Genomic DNA, 13,344 nt, shown 5'->3' on the forward strand with positions numbered 1-13,344 from the left:
TAGCCATTGACAACGGTGATGCCCTACATACAGCTTGCCATGGAAAGGAGTAAGAAGATTGGATGAATGTAATAAGAAAGTAGAGATTCGGAAGGAACACAGCACCTCCATGCATCTATCTGAAATTCCCACCATTAGAGTACATGATACTTTATCTTTATTTCCTATTTATTTTATTTATCTTTTAATTATCTAATCTAATCACATTTGAATCCGCCTGACTGAGATCTACAAGATGACCATAGATTGCTTCATACCAACAATCTCCGTGGGATCGACCCTTACTCACGTAAGGTATTACTTGGACGACCCAGTGCACTTGCTGGTTAGTTGTGCGAAGTTGTGAATTAAATTTTAGACACCATGATATTGAGCACCAAGTTTTTGGAGCCATTATCGGGGAATTAATTCCATACAACAATAAAGAGTACGAATCACAATTTCGTCCACCAAGTTTTTGGTGCCGTTGCCGGGGATTGTTCGAGTATGGACAACTGACGGTTCATCTTGTTGCTCAGATTAGGTAATTTTTTTTCAAAAAGTTTTCAAAAATTTTTCAAAATTTTTCTTTGTTTTCGTGTTTCCAAAAAATTATTTTTGAAATTTTTTTTTAATTATTCTATGGCTTCAAAACTTTCTAGAATGAATTCTAGAGTTTCATGGTAACATATTGAATCCTAGCTGGCTACAAAGCCATATTCAAACTCCTTTGGGATTGTCTTTAACTAATCACTACAATGCATGTAATTCCATCCTAAAGCTGACTGGCTATTAAGCCATGTCAAACCCTTTGATTGGAGCTTTGGGCTAACATTGAAAGATTCCTGTAATTCTTCTTAAAGATTTTGAATTTCTTATTTTCTTTTTCCATATGTTTTCCGAAAAATTAAAAGAAAATACAAAAAATCATAAAATTATAAAAATTAAAAATATTTTATGTTTCTTGTTTGAGTCTTGTGTCATGTTTTAAGTTTGGTGTCAATTGCATGTTTTAAAAAAATTATTATGCATTTTTCGAAAATTTCATGCATTCATAGTGTTCTTCATGATCTTCAAGTTGTTCTTGGTAAGTCTTCTTGTTTGATCTTGATGTTTTCTTATTTTGTATCTTTTGTTGTTTTTCATATGCATTTTTTGTTTGTTAGAGTTTAAGCATTAAAGAATTCTAAGTTTGGTGTCTTGCATGTTTTCTTTGCATAAAAAATTTTTCAAAAATATGTTCTTGATGTTCATCATGATCTTCAAAGTGTTCTTGGTGTTCATCTTGACATTCATAGTATTCTTGCATGCATCTTGTGTTTTGATCCAAAATTTTTATGTTTTGGGTCATATTTGTGTTTTTCTCTCTCAGAATTAAAAATTAAAAATTCAAAAATAAAAAATATCTTTTCCTTAATTTTCTCATAATTTTCGAAAATTTGAGTTGACCTAGTCAAAAATTTTTAAAATTAGTTGTTTCTTACAAGTCAAGTCAAATTTTCAATTTTAAAAATCTTATCTTTTCAAAACTTTTTCAAAAATCAAATCTTTTTAATTTTTTTATTTATTTTCAAAAATTTAAAAAAAAATTTCAAAAATCTTTTTCTTAATATTATTTCATAATTTTCAAAATTATACTAACAATTAATGTGATTGATTCAAAACTTTGAATTTTGTTACTTTCTTGTTAAGAAAGGTTCAATCTTTAATTTCTAGAATCATATCTTTTAGTTTCTTGTTAGTCAAGTAATTAATTTTAATTTTAAAAAATCAAATCTTTTTCAAAAAAAATCTTTTCCAATCATATCTTTTTAATCATATATTTTTATCATATCTTTTTAAAATTATATCTTTTTCAAAAATTTGATTTTAAAATATCTTATCTAACTTCTTATCTTCTTATCTTTTCAAATTTGATTTTAATATCTTTTTCAACTAACTAATTAACTTTTTGTTTGTTTCTTATCCTTTTCAAAACCACCTAACTACTCTTTCCTCTCTAATTTTTGAAAATATCTCACCCCTCTTTCAAAAATTCTTTTTAATTAACTAATTGTTTCAAATTTTAATTTTAATTTTAATTCATCTTTAATTTTCAAAATTACTAACTCCTTTTCAAAAATATTTTCGAAAATCCCTCTCTCATCTTCTTCTATTTATTTATTTATTTACTAACACTTCTCTTCATCTCTTATCACCTCCCCTATCCTTACTCTTTATACAGACTATTCATCCCTCTCCTTCCATTATCCCCTTTCTTCTTCTACTAATAATAAGGATCCCTTTACTGTGATATAGAGGATTCCTCTTCCTTTTCTTTTCCTCTTCTCTTTCATATGAGCAGGAACAAGGAAAAAGGCATTCTTGTTGAAGCTGATCTAGAACCTGAAAGGACTCTGAAGAGGAAACTAAGAGAAACTAAATTACAACAATTCAGAGACAACCTTACTGAAATTTTTGAACAAGGAAAAAGACATGGCAGCCGAACCTAACAACAATAATGCAAGGAAGATGCTTGGTGATTATACTACACCTACTTCCAAGTTTGATGGAAGAAGCATCTCAATCCCTACCATTGGGGCAAACAATTTTGAGCTGAAACCTCAAGTAGTTGCTCTAATGCAACAAAACTACAAGTTTCATGGACTTCCATCAGAAAATCCCTATCAGTTTTTAACTGAGTTCTTGCAGATCTGTGAGACTGTAAAGACGAATGGAGTAGATCCTGAAGTCTACAGGCTCATGCTTTTCCCTTTTGCTGTAAGAGACAAAGCTAGAACATGGTTGGATTCACAACCTAAAGATAGCCTGGACTCCTGGGATAAGCTGGTCACGGCCTTCTTGGATAAGTTCTTTCCTCCTCAAAAGCTGAGCAAGCTTAGAGTGGATGTTCAGACCTTCAAACAAAAAGATGGTGAATCCCTCTATGAAGCTTGGGAAAGATACAAACAGATGACCAAAAGATGTCCTTCTGATATGTCTTTAGAATGGACCATGATAGATATATTCTATTATGGTCTATCTGAGTTCTCTAAGATGTCATTGGACCATTCTGCAGGTGGATCCATTCACCTAAAGAAAATGCCTACAGAAGCTCAAGAACTTATTGACATGGTTGCAAATAACCAGTTCATGTACACTTCTGAGAGGAATCCTGTGAATAATGGGAAGCCTCAAAGGAAGGAAGTTCTTGAAATTGATGCTCTGAATGCCATATTGGCTCAGAACAAAGTGTTGACTCAGCAAGTCAACATGATTCCTCAAAGTCTGAATGGATGGCAAAATGCATCCAACAGTACTAAAGAGGCATCTTCTGAAGAAGAAGCTTATGATCCTGAGAACCCTGCAATGGCAGTGGTAAATTACATAGGTGGACCTCATAGAAACACCTATAATTCATCATGGAGAAATCATCTGAATTTCTCATGGAAGGATCACAAAAGCCTCAACAAGGCTTTAATAATGGTGGAAGAAATAGGCTCAGCAATATCAAGCCTTATCCATCATCTTCTCAGCAACAGACAGAGAATTATGAACAGAATACCTCTAACTTAGCAAATTTAGTCTCTGATCTGTCTAAGGCCACTTTAAGTTTCATGAATGAAACAAGGTCCTCCATCAAATATCTGGAGGCACAAGTGGGCCAGCTGAGTAAGAAAATCACTGAAACCCCTCCTAGTACTCTCCCAAGCAATACTGAAGAAAATCCAAAAAGAGAGTGCAAGGCCATTGATATAATCAATATGGCCGAACCTAGAGAGGAAGGAGAGGACGTGAATCCCAATGAGAAAGACCTCATGGGACGTCCCTCAAGCAAGAAGGAGTTCCCTATTGAGGATCCAAATAAATTCGAGGCTCATATAGAGACAATAGAGATTCCATTAAATCTTCTTCTGCCATTCATGAGCTCTAAAGACTATTCTTCCTCTAAAGAGGATGAAGATGTAACTGGAGAGCAAGTTGCTCAATATCTAGGAGCCATCATGAAGCTAAATGCCAAGTTATTTGGTAATGAGAGGAAGCATGAACAGCTTCTCTCAATGCAGAGTCAAATAGAGCCCCCGCAGTCAAACTCTAAGTTTGGTGTTGGGAGGCCACAACCAAACTCTAAGTTTGGTGTTGAACCCCGACATTCAAACTCTAAGTTTGGTGTTGGGAGGTCCTAACATTGACCTGATCACCTTTGAGGCTCCATGAGAGCCCACTGTCAAGCTATTGACATTAAAGAAGCACTTATTGGGAGGCAACCCAATTTTTATTTATCTAATTTTATTTTTCTTTTCATTGTTCTTTTATGTTTTATTAGGTTTATGATCATGTGGAGTCACGAAAAAATACAAAAATTAAAAACAGAATCAAAAACAGCAGAAGAAAAATCACACCCTGGAGGAAGGACTTACTGGCGTTTAAACGCCAGTAAGGAGCATCTGGCTAGCGTTCAACGCCAGAACAGAGCATGGAGCTGGCGCTGAACGCCAGAAACAAGCATGGAACTGGTGTTCAACGCCAGAAACATGCTGCAGTTGGGTGTTGAACGCCCAGAACATGCATCACTTCGGCGTTTAAACGCCAGAATTGCATGGAAAGGCATTTTACATGCCTAATTGGTGCAGAGATGTAATTCCTTGACACCTCAGGATCTGTGGACCCCACAGGATCATCTCAGGATCTGTAGACCCCACAGGATCCCCACCTACCTCACCCTCTCTCTCCATTCATGGTCATCCCTTCTGTATTTCATTCACCACTCACATCTATCCACTCTTCCCCATACACCCCACCTACCTTCAAAATTCAAATTCTCTTTCCCACCCAATCCCACCCATATAGCCGAATACACACATCCCTCCATCTCCTCCATATCTTCCTCTTATTCTTCATCTTTTCTTTCTTCTTTTGCTCGAGGGCGAGCAGCATTCTAAGTTTGGTGTGGTAAAAGCATAGCTTTTTTGCTTTTCTTGCTTTTCCATAACCATTGATGGCACCTAAGGCTAGAGAAACCTCAAAAAAAAAAAGAGAGAAAAGAAAGAGAAGAGAAAAGAGAAGACAAAAGCTTCCACATCTGATTCATGGGAGACGGAGATATTCATCTCAAGGGTCCATAACTCAGTAGAAAAGCATTTGACTGCACATCAAGAGAGCATGAGAAATTTCCTCATCAGGAAATCCCTGAGATACCTCAGGGGATACATGTTACTCCACAAAATTATTGGAAGCAACTAAAGGTAGGAACACCAAAATCACTAGAGATCATGCAACAGAAGCAAGGAAGAGACATAAAGGAGCTCAAAAAGCACCATTGGACCTTCAAAAGGCGCCACCCTCACTAAGGTGGACTCATTCCTTAACTTCCTTGTTCTTATCTCTCTGTTTTTCGTTTTTTTATGTTATATGTTTATCTATGTTTTGTGTCTCTACTTCATGATCATTAGTAGTTAGTAACTATGTCTTAAAGCTATGAATAATTCCATTAATCCTTCACCTCTCTTAAATGAAAAAATGTTTTTAATTCAAAAGAACAAGAAGTACATAAATTTTAAAAATTGTCCTTGATTTTAATTTAATTATATTGATGTGGTGACAATACTTTTTGTTTTCTGAATGAACGCTTGAACAGTGCATATTTTTGATCTTGTTGTTTATGAATGTTAAAATTGTTGGCTCTTGAAAGAATGATGAAAAAGAGAAATGTTATTGACAATCTGAAAAATCATGAAAATTGATCCTGGAAGCAAGAAAAAGCAGTGAAAAACAAAAACTTGCGAAAAAAAAGTGGCGAAAAAAAAGCAAGCAGAAAAAGCCAATAGCCCCTTAAAACCAAAAGGCAAGGGTAAAAGGGATCCAAGGCTTTGAGCATCAATGGATAGGAGGGCCCAAGGAAATAAAATCCAGGCCTAAGCGGCTAAATCAAGCTGTCCCTAACCATGTGCTTGTGTCATGAAGGTCCAAGTGAAAAGCTTGAGACTGAGTGGTTAAAGTCGTGATCCAAAGCAAAAAGAGTGTGCTTAAGAGCTCTAGACACCTCTAACTGGGGACTCTAGCAAAGCTGAGTCACAATCTGAAAAGGTTCACCCAGCCATGTGTCTGTGGCATTTATGTATCCGGTGGTAATACTGGAAAACAAAGTGCTTAGGGCCACGACCAAGACTCATAAAAGTAGCTGTATTCAAGAATCAACATACTTAACTAGGAGAAGCAATAACACTATCTGAATTCTGAGTTCCTATAGATGCCAATCATTCTAAACTGCAAAGGATAAAGTGAGATGCCAAAACTGTTCAGAGGCAAAAAGTTACTAGTCCCGCTCATCTAATTGGAGCTAAGTTTCATTGATATTTTGGAGTCTATAGTATGTTCTCTTCTTTTTATCCTATTTGATTTTCAGTTGCTTGGGGACAAGCAACAATTTAAGTTTGGTATTGTGATGAGCGGATAATTTATACGCTTTTTAGCACTGTTTTTAGTATGTAGTTCATTTTAGACATCCTGGGCTTTCCAGCAATGTATAATAGTCCATACTTTGCCCGAGATTTGATGGCCCAAACCAGCGTTGCAAATCAGCTTCAGAATTCTCGGCGTTTAACGCCGTAACTGGCACAAAAGTTGGAGTTAAATGCCCAAACTGGCACAAAAGCTGGCGTTTAACTCCAGGAAAAATCTCTACACATGAAAGCTTCAATGCTCAGCCCAAGCACACACCAAGTGGACCCCGGAAGTGGATTTTTACGTCATTTACTCATTTCTGTATATCCTAGGTTACTAGTTCACTATAAATAGGACCTTTTGACATTGTATCTTCACTTCATGACACTTTACACGTTTCATATTGTACCTTGTACGGCATGAGTCTTTAAACCCCATGGTTGGGGGTGAGGAACTCTGCTGTGTCTTGATGGATTAATGCAATTACTACTGTTTTTCATTCAAACACGCTTGTTTCCATTCTAAGATATCACTTGCTCCTCAACTTGATGAATGTGATGATCCGTGACACTCATCATCATTCTCACCTATGAACGTGTGTCTGACAACCACCTCCGTTCTACTTTAGATTGAGTGGATATTTCTTGGATTCTTTAGCCAGAATCTTCGTGGTATAAGTTAGAATATATTGGCGGCCATTCTTGAGAATACGGAAGGTCTAAACCTTGTCTATGGTATTCTGAGTAGGATTCAGGGATTGAATGACTGTGACGAGCTTCAAACTCGCGATTGTGGGGTGTTAGTGACAGACGCAAAAGAATCACTGGATTCTATTCCGACATGATCGAGAACTGACAGATGAATAGCCGTGCTGTGACAGAGCGCGTTGAACATTTTCACTGAGAGGATGGGAGGTAGCCATTGACAACGGTGAAACCCTACATACAGCTTGCCATGGAAGGAGCCTTGCATGTATGAGGAAGAAGACAGTAGGAAAGCAGAGATTCAGAAGATAGAGCATCTCCAAAACCTCAACCTGTTCTCCATTACTGCAAAACAAGTATTTATTTCATGTTCTTCTACTTTTCACAATTAAACCTGAGAATTATTGATATCCTGACTAAGAGTTACAAGATAACCATAGCTTGCTTCAAGCCAACAATCTCCGTGGGATCGACCCTTACTCACGTAAGGTATTACTTGGACGACCCAGTGCACTTGCTGGTTAGTTGTGCGGAATTGCAAAAGTATGATTGCAATTTCGTGCACCAAGTTTTTGGCGCCGTTGCCGGGGATTGTTTGAGTTTGGACAATTGACGGTTTATCTTGTTGGTTAGATTAGGAATATTTTATTTTTGTTGATTTAGAGTCTTTTATTTGAGTCTAGTTTCATATTTTAAGTTTGGTGTCAAGTGCATGCTTTTACTTTCTCTTAATTTTTCGAATTTGCATAGTCTTAGTTGTTTCTTTACCTTTAAAAATTCTAAGTTTGGTGTCTTCTTTGTGTTTTCCTTTAAAATTTTCGAAAATTTGTGCTTGATTTTCCAAAAATTTTAAGTTTGGTATCATTTTGTTGTTTTTCTCTTTCCTGATTTCAAAAAAATCAAATCTCTTTCAAAATAATTTTCAATCATATCTTTTTAATTGCTAATTCCAAAATCTTTTTAATTAACTAATTAATTTAGTTTTCAATTTGCTTTGATTTTATTCTCTTTTGGTTTTCGAATTTTTATTTTATTTTCCATTTATTTTATTTTATTATTTTCGGTTACTTTTAATAAATAATAATAATAATAATAATAATAATAATAATAATAATAATAATAAAATAAAAATAATATCCACATCATTTCCCGTTCTCCATCATGGACCTAAGTGGAATTGAGCAGTCCAGAAGGACTCTGGGGTCATATGCTAACCCCATTACAGCTGCATATGGGAGTAGCATATGTATACCCCCCATTAAAGCAAGCAGCTTTGAGCTAAATCCTCAACTCATTATCATGGTGCAGCAAAATTGCTAGTATTTCGGTCTTCCACAGGAAGAACTTACTGAGTTTCTGGCACAATTCTTACAAATTGCTGACACAGTACGTGATAAAGAAGTGGATCAGGATGTTTACAGATTGTTACTGTTTCCATTTGCTGTAAAAGATCAAGCTAAGAGGTGGTTGAATAACCAACCCACAGCAAGCATAAAAATATGGAGACAGTTATCAGACAAATTCCTGAATCAATTTTACCCTCCAAAAAGGATGACACAGCTAAGGCTGGACATCCAAGGCTTTAAACAAGAGGATAATGAATCCCTTTATAATGCCTGGGAGAGGTATAGAGGTATGCTAAGGAAATGCCCTTCTGAAATGTTTTCAGAGTGGGTACAGTTAGACATCTTCTATTATGGGCTTACAGAAAAAGCTCAGATGTCTTTAGACCACTCAGCTGGTGGATCTATACACATGAGAAAGACGATTGAAGAGGCTCAAGAGCTCATAGATACGGTTGCTAGAAATCAACATCTATACTCAAGCAGTGAGTCTTCTATAAAAGAAGAAGCTATGGCAGTAACTACTGATCCTAATGCTCAAGAACATATTGTTGAACTTAATCAACAATTACTCCTGATGACAAAACAATTAGCAGAGTTTAAAGAGATGCTCCAAGAAACTAAAAATGCTAACCAGAATATGGAAGCACAATTGAATCAGACAAGACAGCAGTTATCTAAAGAGATAATAGAAGAGTGCCAAGCTGTTAAATTGAGGAGTGGAAAGACATTGAATGTATCAATTCAAAGCAGTAGAAAGCCAAGAAAGGAACAACTGGCAGAGGATAACCAAACCACAGCCTGAAATCCCTCTGAGGATAGTATGAGCCCAGAGAGGAGTACTTCTGGCATTCAAACGCCAGAAGAGGAGGAAAAAAAAGGTGGAAAGCTGGCGTTAAACGCCCATCCTACACCCAGTCCTGGCGTTCAAACGCCAATGAGGAATCAGACACTTGAGAGTGCTGATAGTAACCCCTCTAAGAAGGCTTCTCCAACCACCTCTGTAGGGAATAATCCTGCAGCAACTAAGGTTGAAGAATATAAAGCCAAGATGCCTTATCCTCAGAAACTCTGCCAAGCGAAACAGGATAAACAATTTGCCCGCTTTGCAGACTATCTAAGGACTCTTGAAATAAAGATTCTGTTTGCAAAGGCACTTGAGCAAATACCCTCTTATGCTAAGTTCATGAAAGAGATCTTAAGTCATAAGAAGGATTGGAGAGAAACTAAAAAGGTGTTTCTTACTGAAGAATGCAGTGCAGTCATCCTGAAAAGCTTACCAGAGAAGCTTCAAGATCCAGGAAGCTTTATGATACCATGCACATTAGAAGGTGCTTGCACCAAGACAGCCCTATGTGACCTTGGAGCAAGTATCAACCTAATACCTGCATCCACTATCAGAAAGCTTGGTTTGACTGAAGAAGTCAAACCAACCCGGATATGTCTCCAACTTGCTGATGGATCCATTAAATATCTATCAGGCGTAATTGAGGACATGATTGTCAAGGTTGGGCCATTTGCCTTTCCCACTGACTTGTAGTGCTGGAAATGGAGGAGCACAAGAGTGCAACTCTCATCCTAGGATGACCTTTCCTAGCAACTGGACGAACTCTTATTGATGTACAAAAAGGGGAAGTGACCCTGAGAGTCAATGAGGATGAGTTCAAGTTGAATGCTGTCAAAGCTATGCAGCATCCAGACATATCAAATGACTGCATGAGCACTGATATTATTGACTCTTTGGTGGAAGAGATCAATATGACTGAGAGTCTTAAACCAGAGCTAGAGGACATCTTCAAGGATGTTCAGCCTGATCAGGAGGAATCAGAGGAAATAAAAGAATTTTTGAAAATTCCTCAGGAAGAGGATAAGCCTCTGATGAGCGGATAATTTATACGCTTTTTGGCATTGTTTTTAGGTAGTTTTTAGTAAGTTCAAGTAACTTTTAGGGATGTTTTCATTAGTTTTTATGTTAAATTCACATTTCTGGACTTTACTATGTATTTGTGTGTTTTTCTGTGATTTCAGGTAATTTCTGGCTGAAATTGAGGGACCTGAGCAAAACTCTGAAAAGGAGGCTGACAAAGGACTGCTGATGCTGTTGGAATCTGACCTCCCTGCACTCGAAATGGATTTTCTGGATCTACAGAACTCCAAATGACGCGCTCTCAACGGCGTTGGAAAGTAGACATCCAGAGCTTTCCAGCAATATATAATAGTCCATACTTTATTCGGGAATTGATGACGTAAACTGGCGCTCAATGCCAGTTCCATGTTGTTGTCTGGAGTCAAACGCCAGAAACACGTCACGACCCGGAGTTGAATGCCCAAAACACGTTACAACTTTGCGTTCAACTCCAAGAGAAGCCTCAGCTCGTGGATAGATCAAGCTCAGCCCAAACATACACCAAATGGGCCCCGGAAGTGGATTTATGCATCAATTACTTACTCATGTAAACCCTAGTAACTAGTTTATTATAAATAGAACTTTTTACTAGTGTATTAGACATCTTGGGACGATTAGTTCTCAGATCATGGGGCTGGCCATTCGGCCATGCCTGAACCTTTCACTTATGTATTTTCAACGGTGGAGTTTCTACACACCATAGATTAAGGGTGTGGAGCTCTGCTGTACCTCAAGTTTCAATGCAATTACTACTATTTTCTATTCAATTCTCTTTATTCCTATTCTAAGATATTCGTTGCACTTCAACTTGATGAATGTGATGATCCATGACACTCATCATCATTCTCACCTATGAACACGCGTGACTGACAACCACTTCCGTTCTACCTTAGGCCGGGCGCATATCTCTTGGATTCCTTAATCAGAATCTTCGTGGTATAAGCTAGAATTGATGGCGGCATTCATGGGAATCCGGAAAGTCTAACCTTGTCTGTGGTATTCCGAGTAGGATTCCGAGATTGAATGACTGTGACGAGCTTCAAACTCCTAAAGGCTGGGTGTTAGTGATAGACGCAAAAGAATCAAGGGATTCTATTCCAACCTGATTGAGAACCGACAGATGATTAGCCGTGCTGTGACAGAACATTTGGACCATTTTCACTGAGAGGATGGGATGTAGCCATTGACAACGGTGATGCCCTACATACAGCTTGCCATAGAAGGGAGTGATAAAATTGGATAAAAGCAGTAGGAAAGCAGAGATTCAGGAGGAGCACAACATCTCCATACGCTTATCTGAAATCCCCATCATTGGATTACATGAGTAACTTTATCTTTATGGTCATTTAACATATCTGATTTTCCAAATTCCATAATTTTGTTCGCCTAACTGAGATTTACAAGATGACTATAGCTTGCTTCATACCAACAATCTCTGTGGGATCGACCCTTACTCACGTAAGGTTTATTACTTGGACGACCCAGTACACTTACTGGTTAGTTGAACGGAGTTGTGCCCACACATAGTTGTGAACCATGGCTTTTGGCATCATGTTTTTGGCGCCATTGCCAGGGAAAGTAAAAGCAATGAATTTTACAAAATGCATAAACATATGAATCACAATTTCGTCCACCAAGTTTTTGGCGCTGTTGCTGGGGATTGTTCGAGTATGGACAACTGACGGTTCATCTTGTTGCTCAGATTAGTTAATTTTCTTTTCAAAAATTTTTCAAAAATCTTTGTCAAAATTTTTCCTTTCTTTTTCGTTTTTCCAAACTTTATTTTCGAAAAAATTAATAAAAATAAAAAAATTAATAAAATCATAAAAATCAAAAATATTTTGTGTCTCTTGTTTGAGTCTTGAGTCAATTTTTAAGTTTGGTGTCAATTGTATGCTTTTAAAATTTTTCCTTGCATTTTTCGAAAATTCATGCATTCATGGTGTTCTTCATGATCTTCAAGTTGTTCTTGACAAGTCTTCTTGTTTGATCTTGATGTTTTCTTGTTTTGTGTTGTTTGTTGTTTTTCATATGCATTTTTCGTTTGTTAGAGTCCATGCATTAAAGATTTCCAAGTTTGGTGTCTTGCATGTTTTCTTTGCATAAAAATTTTTTCAAAATTATGTTGTTGATGTTCATCATGATCTTCAAAGTGTTCTTGGTGTTCATCTTGACATTCATAGTGTTCTTGCATGCATCTTGTATTTTGATCCAAAATTTGCATGTTTTGGGTCATGTTTGTGTTTTTCTCTCTCATAATTAAAAATTCAAAAATAAAAAATATCTTTTCCTTATTTTTCTCATAATTTTCGAAAATTTGAGTTGACTTAGTCAAAAATTTTTAAAATTAGTTATTTCTTACAAGTCAAGTCAAATTTTCAAAAATTTAAAAATCTTATCTTTTCAAAATCTTTTTCAAAAATCATATCTTTTCAATTTTATCTTTGTTTTTCGAAAATTTTCAAAAATATTTTTCAAATTATTTTCAAAATCTTTTTCTTATCTTTATATCATATTTTCAAAATTAGCTAACAATTAATGTGATTGATTCAAAAATTTGAAGTTTGTTACTTTCTTGTTAAGAAAGGTTCAATCTTTAAATTCTAGAATCATATCTTGTAGTTACTTGTTAGTTAAGTAATTAATTTTAATTTTAAAAATTAAATCTTTTTCAAACATATCTTTTTATCACATCTTTTTATCTTATCTTTTATCATATCTTCTTCAAAATTTTATCTTTTTCAAAATTTGATTTCAAAATATTATCTAACTTCTTATCTTCTAATCTTTTCAAATTTGATTTAATATCTTTTCACTAACTATTTGACTTTTGTTGTTTCTTATCTTTTTCAAAATCACCTAACTACTTTTCCCTTTCTAATTTTCGAAAATATCTCATCCCTTTTTCAAAAATTCTTTTTAATTGTTTTAAATTTCAATTTTTAATTATATCTTATCTTTAATTTTCGAAAATAACTAACTCCTTTTC

At 35.9% G+C, this 13,344-nt stretch overlaps 1 non-coding gene across 1 annotated transcript; it reads right to left on the bottom strand.

Annotated features, from left to right (window-relative positions):
- Positions 1–2,853: 2,853 nt before the first annotated feature.
- LOC130953370 (small nucleolar RNA R71) lies at positions 2,854–2,961 on the bottom strand. Its single transcript, XR_009075541.1, has one exon. It is a non-coding gene; the product is annotated as a small nucleolar RNA R71 (small nucleolar RNA).
- Positions 2,962–13,344: the final 10,383 nt, after the last annotated feature.

This window comes from Arachis stenosperma, chromosome 9 (genome assembly GCF_014773155.1).
Source record: "Arachis stenosperma cultivar V10309 chromosome 9, arast.V10309.gnm1.PFL2, whole genome shotgun sequence".
Classification (NCBI taxonomy): Eukaryota; Viridiplantae; Streptophyta; class Magnoliopsida; order Fabales; family Fabaceae; genus Arachis; species Arachis stenosperma.